Source organism: Crocodylus porosus, unplaced genomic scaffold (assembly GCF_001723895.1).
Source record: "Crocodylus porosus isolate Cpor-Errol unplaced genomic scaffold, CroPor_comp1, whole genome shotgun sequence".
Taxonomy (NCBI): domain Eukaryota; kingdom Metazoa; phylum Chordata; order Crocodylia; family Crocodylidae; genus Crocodylus; species Crocodylus porosus.
In genome coordinates, this window is record NW_017728913.1 from 27,773,180 (window position 1) to 27,782,639 (window position 9,460).

The window sequence follows — 9,460 nt, forward strand, 5'->3', positions numbered from 1 at the left end:
TGGCAGGCTATTCCAGACCTTGGGGGCACAGACAGTAAAGAAATTATTCCTTATGTCCAGTCTGAAACGGTCTTGCAGAAGTTTATAACCATTCGACCTTGTCATCCCCTGGGGGACTCTGGTGAACAATCATTCCCCCAGATCCTGGTGAACATCCCTGATAAACTTATAGGTGGCCCCTGAGCCTGCACTTTTCCAGGCTGAAAGGTCCCATGGCTCAGCCTCTCGTCATAAGATCTGTTTTCCTGACTTCTGATCATGCACGTGGCTCTCCTCTGGACTCTCTCAAGCTTCTCCACATGCTTTTTGAATTGTGGACCCCAAAACCGGACGCAGTACTCCAGCTGCATCCTCACCAAGGCCGAGTACAAGGGTAGAATGATGTCCTGGGATTAGCTTGAAAAGCATATACAGATGCAAGCCAGCATTTTTCTTGCTTTACTAGCCACAGCATCACACTGAAGGCTCATGTTCATCTTGTGGTCAATCATGACCCCTAAGTCCCTTTCATTCATAGTGCTAGCCAACAAAGTGCTGCTAACCTTATAAGGATGTTGCAGGTTTTTCCTCCCAAGGTGGAGAACCTTGAATTTTTTAGTGTTAAACACCATCAGGTTCTCATCTGCCCATTTCCTAAGCCTATCAAGGTCAGCATGGATTGCCCTCCTGTCCTCAGGTGTGGATTCTTTACCCCAAAGTTTGGCATCATCAGCAAACCTGGCCAGTCCGCTTCTGACTCAAATGTCCACATCATTAATGAAGATGTTGAACAGTATGGGTCCCAGGACAGAGCCTTGAAGGACCCCACTGGTTACAGGGCACCACAACAATTGACTTCCATCCACCACCACCCTCTGGGTCCGACCACGGAGCCAATTCCCCAGCCAGCGGATCGTGGTGGACCCAAGGCTGCAGTTGGCTAGTTTTGCCAAAAGGTGATCATGGGATACCAGATCAAAGGCTTTTTTAAAGTCAAGATATACAGCATCAATCTCCTCTCCCTTGTCCAGGTGATAAAAGGTCATAAAAGGAAATGAGATTGGTCAAGGAAGACCTACCCACAACAAACCCATGCTGGCTATCCCTCAGGATGTTGGCATCAGCCAGTCCATTGAAGATGGACTCTTTGGTGACTTTTTCTAAGACCTTCCCCGGGATAGAGGTTAGGCTGATGGGCCTGTAGTTTGCCGCATCCACTTTCCTCCCTTTCTTGAAGATAGGCACCACATTGGCCTTCTTCCAATCTTCGAGCACTTCACCAGACCACCAGGAACTCTCAAAGATCCATGCCAGGGGCTGAGCTATGATGTTAGCCAGCTCCTTGAGTGCCCTGGGATGTAAACCATCAGGGGCAGCTAACATGAAGGTGTCCAGCCTCTCAAGGTGTTCCTTCATGAGGTCAGCATTGATGGAGGGCAAGGAATCTCCCTCATCCAGGCCTCGCTGTCCTGTAATGGGCAGGGACAATCCATGGGACCAATGAAGACCAATGCAAAGTACCTATTTAGTAGGTTGGCTTTTTCTTGGGTGTCGGTTATCAATTGTCCCTTCTGGTTTAGCAGGGGTCCAACGTTGCCCTTGCTTTTCTTCTGGCTCCCCACATGTCTAAAAAAGGACTTTTTAGTATCCTTGATACTTATAGCTAGTTGGAGTTCAGTCACAGCCTTGGCTTTCCTTGTTCCTGGACCACTGTGAAATATTGCTCCTTGGAGGTGGATCCCGTCCTCCATTCTTTGTAGGTCTTTCATCATATCCACAGGAGGTCCGCTAGTTCCTTGGCCACCTAACTGAGGTCAACAGTCACTTCACATGTAACTTGTGGACCACGTAGCAGAAATACCAAAGTACAAACATTTAATTTTTACTATTATTATTATTATTATTACTCCTATGTTCTTCATTTGAACCAGAATTCAGGTATGGTGTTTTGATTTGATTTCCAGTATAAGATATTGGATTACTGTAAGATATTAAACTACTTCCAGTGTAAGATAGTATCATTGGTAAGTAGTGCTGTCCATCACCAAATTCTGAATTGTAAACCATAGATAGATGTATTTTAATGTGCTGGGGAAATGTAGCTGTATAAATATCTGTTCAGTTATCCTGAGATTTTCAAATCCATCTAAAGTATAAGATAGAGTTAGTAAACTGCGTAGTATTATAAATGTTTTGGAGTTTCAAGACAACATATCCAATTTTATACTTATTCGTCTAGCTATTTTCTTTTCTTTTCATTTACGTTATACAAATAAAATAAGAGAAATGTAAGTCATAGTTAATAAATAGAGACTCATGTGTCTGTTTACAAAAGGATAAAATCTAAGAACTGGTCACAAGAGAGAATGTATATACATTGTCGGGATGTGTTATCATACTATATAGGAATATAAAGAACTAAGCCTTAGAAATGGATTAACAAGAAGTGTACATCTCCAATATCATGTGAACACTTTCAGAAATGATACAATGAAACCGGAAGATGATTTTTTTTTCACATTTTTGCATGAAGAATTTCTTGTAAGGCACGTTTAATTCATATGAAGCGAATCATTTATTGCAATCAAGCTCAAATTAATATTCATAGTGTCATTTCTAAGTGTAGTTCACCTGCATATATCACTGGGAAATGTTAACTCAATTACTTATTAGATCAAATTATATTCTTAACCTTTTGGATTGGAATTTGGAAATCCAAGGAGTAGGGGAACTGGACAGAGGAAAAAAACTAGTTGAGACCTAAAGGTGGAATGTTCTGCATTTCCAATTTACTTTGTTTTATAGCATCAGTTTGTTTTTTTCTTTCCAATTATATTTAGAATTCCTAAATAATTCAAATACAAAGAAGGTAGGGTTTTATTTTAAATAAACTATGTTTGTATTTGCTAGTGTTAAAAAAGAAAAGCACAATATAGAAAGAATAGTATAATCATGCCTTATTTCCTTATGCTAATGAGTTATTTTGAATACATTTCTAATGCTTGTATAGGTCAGATTAGTGTTATGTGTAAAACTCCTACCAAAGTGTAAACAATCCTAAGAAACTGTAGTGCCATTATGAAAATATAAATGTTAAAACACTTGGTGTACAGTGTATGGTAATACACAAATCCTCATTCTTTGTATCTTCTCATTCATATTCACTGCTTTAATATGTTCCTTTATCTTGCTTAATGAAAATTAGAACAACTCAGAACACTGACATTTTTGATATAAAGAAATCAAATGAAAAATATGAGTGGAAGCATTGCATCTCTGAAGTCTGTGGGGGCATAGCCACTGATTACAATGGAGGAGAATTTGAGCCAACCCTTTAATTTTTTAGGTATTAGGTTAAAGAAGGTAGTAAATCCATTGATTAGTTGTGCATTAATGTTTAATGGCACTGTGGCTGTGAGCTCTGAAGGTACCTATCTCTCTGCTCTTTTCCAATCAGTCAACCTTGTGAACCAGCCAATCTTCCAATCCAACAAAGATGTCCTTAAAAGCAAAGACTGCTGACATCATAAGAGCTTCAAGGGTTACAGAGGCTTTGTAGTTATCCTGGGTGTGGCAAATTGGCAAGGGCTGGGGTCACATAACTCTAGTACTCTAGTGGTTCCCAACTATTTTTGGACTCAAGTTATCCCTCATTAGATTTGAGGCACCCCAATCATAACTTTTGTGAATAGAGTAGCACCCAATTTCAAAAACTAACTTATATTAGAGTGCTTACTTTCTTACAGAGGGGCTGGGCAGTAGGGGGTGGCAGATTACCCAGGTAGGGACAAGCTTGAGCTTCCCCCTCTCTGCTTATCTCCTTACACCTTGCAGCATCCTTCAAAGGATATGGTAGCACCCCGGTTGAGAATCACTGTTCAAATAGCTCCAGAGAGACTGAGCAGCTAAGATGGCTTAGTTTGTCCACCTTTTGGTTTTGGCAGTGGCAACTACTGCTGTTGATCCACTGTGATTAGTTTTAGACCTGTTCTGCTTAGTAAGGATTCAGGAAAGATTTTGGATCTTTGGGGGAAAGCAATCAGTAATAGTAATGAAACAGCTTGCTTCAAGCACAGTGTATACTCCTGGGAGATGGATCACATGTTCCTTACAGCTGCACCTGTACATGATTATTACAATGAGACAAAAGGAGTTTGCTCATGATAGTATAAGTCATAGTTCCACTCAAAGCAACTCAAAGGGATGATGATAATGACTCTATTAGTAGACTAATTTGTAACTTCTTATTTATTGATTTTTGAAATAAACTAATTATCACATAGATGTTTTACTTGCTTAAAGATCGAATGTTCCCTTTTGACACCAAACTCTTATACTTACTTATTGAATTTATATGTTGCATAAAGGAATGAATCTTCTGATTAATGTATTATATACATCAATTACTGAAACTTAGATAGCTATGAAACACTCCCACAGAAGAGGACCATTCTCATTTATTCATATGCTTATGTTTTCTCTCATACATCTTTGCAAAAGGGAGGAGTTGTTTTGACGATTCAGACTTTAAATCTGAATAATTATCCAAACCATAAGAACATCCTAATTCTTCAGATCTGGGCTTGTACATACTGTTTGATTAAATTTCTTGAGCTGATCATGCTCAAATAATTCAAGAATCTTTTCTAAGGAAGATTATGGTGGGGAACTAATGCTAAGGAGATGGGATTTATATTTAGTTTTTATGTCTGTAAGATGCAAATCATTTTAATTGTAGATGTAGAAAAAGAGCTCATTAACTCTGACCCAGTCACTTACAGATATCTGAGTTTCAACCTTGCTCCTATCAGTTCCTTTGTTTTTCCTGATGACTGAAATTGGTATAATAAAAACTGATCAATGAAAAACAGGAGTGACTAGTGAAATGATCCAGGCTTCATACTGTGAGGGTTTTGAAGGTTGGGATTACAGTCTTAAATATCAAGCAATGTATCTGCATATATCTGAGGTGATATACTTTGCTGATCTCTGCTAGGTTACATAATTTTGAAACAAACTTCTTTTAAGGCCTTGTCTTTGATTCGCAAACCAAACGTGCAGGGTGAAGTGTCCTGGTCAGTTTTCTAGAAGGACCCTGAGACTGCTTAGCATCTGACATGTTTCAATTTAAATTGAAATTTTTCAGGTTATTGCAGTACATACCATCATATACATACAGGCAGAGGCCAACATAAAATCAGTCTGTTTCAAATGTCTCATGCTAATAGAAGGCACCCCACAGCCCCAGTACTTCCTTCAAGATATTAGAAGTAAGTAGAAAGGCATCTGGCTGGGATCATCTCACCCCAGCACCCTTTCCTGCCTAGGGCTTGATGAACTGTTGAGGTTCCTCCTGACCCTAGCATCTATGAATCTATGAATTGAGGAACAAAAATGAATCTAAGTCGATAGACAGCAATCAAAAGTTTCACAAAATAGGAAAATAGGAATAGTGCATGCTTCTTACACTTCCAGGCCTCTAGCACTTAAACTAGAAGAAAACTTTTTAGCTGCAGTACCACTAACTCTTCTATCCACTGCTTTATTTATTTCCTAGATTTCTATCCCACCTAATCCAAAAGGCCCACAGTGGCTTACTGTAAACAACCAACCCACAGACAGGATTTTCCCAAAACCCAAGAATTCCAGTCTCCACTTTCCACCCTATTCTTGCCCAAACCTCCACACAAGCAAACCTTCCTGCCAATGCCAACCATACCACCACCACTTCCAGATATAAAATAATTTTCTCCACTCCCTCCACCCCACCTCAGTTACAGGGAAGGTCCCTGAACTCTCCTTGCAGTTTCCCCTCCCAGCTTCTCACCCCTCTCCTACAGAGGGGCTGCAGGTGTTGCTCCTTTCCCCCAAAAAGTACACCTAACTCCTCCCTTTTGTTCCAACAAACACAACCCTTCAGTAGTACCTCCCCAGGCAGGCCTGCCAACCCTGTAGGGCTTTCAAATCCTTTTCCCTCTTTGGGTGACTGAGATGTTTCCTGGGCTGGCCCCAAGCTCTCCCACAAAGGAAAGAGGGGTGCAGGAGGGGAAGACATTCCCAGTTCTTCAGTCCAGGGAAGCCTGCCAGTTCTGCAGAATTAATAAATAGCCAGAAACAGCCAGATCTAAGATGGTATAAATCAGTAATATTTCAGTGATTTTCATGGAGTGATGCCACTGCACTGATTGAAGATCTGGCCTCTAAATTCAGTGAATGTGTTTTATGAGAATTTATATACAATAGCACATACTGATCATTTTTTCCCTGTTTGTACTTTCTCAGCCTGCATTAAAAAGAAGCAGATCAATTACCTTAGCATTCAGTACTTCAAACAAGGTTGTATCTTTCCACTTTATAGAAATTAGTTTCCTAAGAATTATTTCTTGCTTTGCATAATGAAGCATCTTATATTCATTAATGATAGCATTAATTGTCCAAAGACAATGCTTGGGCATACTTTTCATTAAACATGTATTATCCTTAATTAAATAAAACAAAATGTCAGATAATGCTTATGAACATGTCCTCTGACTTCTCATAGGCAGAAGACAAAGTGTCTTGGTTCCCTATTGCTGCCTGAAAATTAATCTTTCACCTTTTTCTGATTTTTTTGTGCTTTCTACAAATTAAATCCAGATTCTCCATCAATTTCACAATTGTATAATTCATAGTTACTCAAAATAAAGAAGATGCATATTCTTATGGAGTAGAACAACAAAGCTAATTTCAAAAGTGGAGATCTAAGGACAACTTTGCCCTTAAGAGTACATGAATCCTACAAGTGTAAATATGTCAAAATACAGCAAACACATGCAACGAATATCTGTAGTGTAAGACTGATGTTGTAACCATGATGGTACAGAAATTATGCAAAGGGTAAAGATTTGTTAGGATGATATTTGTATTGGACCAGCTAGGTATTTGGGATAGACAAGCATTTTGAAAGCAAGATATTCTTCCTCAGGTCTGACCAGAACAGGTGAAGCCCAGCATAGTAAAGAACAGCTGAAGGACGGGGTAAGAGAAATTCCCGGGGGTAGCCTGTCACACTTTTTTGGAACCAATGTGTTTAATCTATCTTGGTGATCTCTTGTTTGTTGGTATAACAAGTGTCTGTCAAATTACCAATTTTTTTTCCTCTGTTTTGTTTTGGGGTTTGTTTGTTTTTTGACTACGCAATATTTATGGAAATTCTGAATTTGTAACTACAGATATTCACACTGGCTATCTTTAAGTACTTTGGAAGCCTGATTCTGAAAATGGCACCTCTTTAGCCAGGAACAAAAATATACGATACAAAGAATCTGCCCGTCCATTAGAGTTCACATTCTGAATATCATACGTTGGCAATGAATTGCTCACAAACAAATTACAACTAATTAATTATTCAGTAATGTTTTTTGTCAAGGAATATGGAATAAAGAACTAACTGAAGAAAATTGTCCTGTGGTCAAGCATTACACAAGATCAGAAAAAACAGGTGCAATTTAAGGTCATGAAATCCACATTATATTATGTTCTGGGTATCAAAAATTGTACTTGTGAAGAAGGATTGTCGTGTTGCCAAGGAATATAGGTTCACTTCCCGGCTTCCTCACAATTCCACTGATTTTAGCTAGTGGCTTAGGCCTGTTGACAGCATATCATTTGCACTGCACCTATATAGAACCCCATTTCAGGAAAATAGATTATGTGAGGATGCAAAAGACTGCCCACATGCAACAAATTTTAGAATTGGCCTCCTAATCTCTCTCTGACTTTGTTAGGTATTTGTAAATTGGGATTCATTTTGCTTTGGTTTTACCCTTATAAAATATGCTTAGACACTGCATCTGTAACTGACTTGGCTTAGACAGATCTTTGTTGACACTTAAGAAAGACTTTACTGGGATGAAAGAATGTGCCATTTGAAGTCTGTTGCAGCATCATTTTGGAACCAAGAGTTCTAGTTTTTTGTATGTCTTTTTGTCTCAGACCAACACAGATACCAAGTGCACTCCAGAAACATGGAAGATGACAAATTTTAGCTGATTTTGAATTTTGGTTTTTAAATTTCATTGCAGAACAAGAAGGAAGGGTTTTTTTTACCTCCCTGCCTGCCATTTGACACCTCCAGGGAAGGAATTCTACCTGATCAACACATCAAAGAGCTACTCAACACAGCTTACAAAGACACTCATGGATCCAGAGGGACAGACTTCCATCTTCAGCTCCCTCTGTGCAAAAATGAAGTTTATTTCCTACATATGGGGACTTTTTACTATCTTGTACCATCTACGCTTTTCCCAGAGCCTGACGAAGGGACTTTGATCCCGAAAGCTGGCAGAAAAGGACAATTTTCTTGCCATTTTCCAATTGGTCTAATAAAAGTATCATTTTGGAACCAAGAGTTCTAGTTTTTTGTATGTCAGGCATGAATTAAGGAACTCAGGGATTTGTCGTTCTTAAGAGACCGTATCTCATAGGAAGGCACACTACTCTCTGTGTCTCAAACAAGAAGTCCTAGACTTTCAATAAAGAAATATCATTCCATGTAAGTCCCAGAGAGTGGCTGTGTCAGGAAACACTCTGGGAAAGCCAGATTTCTTTTTTTTTAACCTTTAGCTTACACTTTTTTTTAAAGTTAAAGTTAACCTTTTTTTTTAACTAGTTAAAGTTAAAAGTTGACAGCTGAAAAATGTAACTAGTTAAAGTTAAAAGTTAGCCATTTCTTTAAATTTTTAACTTTTTAACTAGTTAATTAACTAATTAATTCCCATGACTGTTGTTTTATAATGTATAAGAGAAGTCTCTTGAAGGGGCGAGGGTTCCAGTAAGCTAATGGATACATTTTTCCCCATCTTTTCAAATGTATAACACAAAATCAACTGAAGTTTCACACATGAGTCTTGGAGTATAGCCACAGCCAACATAAAAAGAAATTCAAGGGAGCAAGACAAGTGACAAATGCAAGCAGTTCCCAGGTAAGAAACAGGGGTCCAGACAGTCTCCTAAATCAGGGGGTGGCACATGCAACTAGGCAAGGCTTTAAATGCCTATATACCAATGCTCGTAGTATGGGGAATAAACAGAAGGAACTCGCCATCAGAATATCCAGTGCAGACCAAGATATAATAGGGCTTACAGAAACTTGGTGGGATTCATCCCACAACTGGGCAGTTAGCATTAGGGGCTATAGGCTTTACAGGCAGGATAGAGAAGGAAGGAAAGGCAGGTGTGTGGCGCTTCTATGTCAAGGAGCAATACACAACCTCTGCCAGCAAAATGGGGTCAGAAGGGCAAGCAGAAGTGCTCTGGGTCAACATACAAGGGGGCCGTGGGGAGAGGGAACTAATGGTGGGTGTCTACTACAGACCCCCAACCAAGGGGAGGAGCTGGACCAGGAATTTTCAGGCCAGCTTGCAGAGGCACTTAAGGCAAGGGATGTAGTTGTCATGGGTGATTTAAATTACCTGGACATCTGCTGGGAAGAACAGTCAGC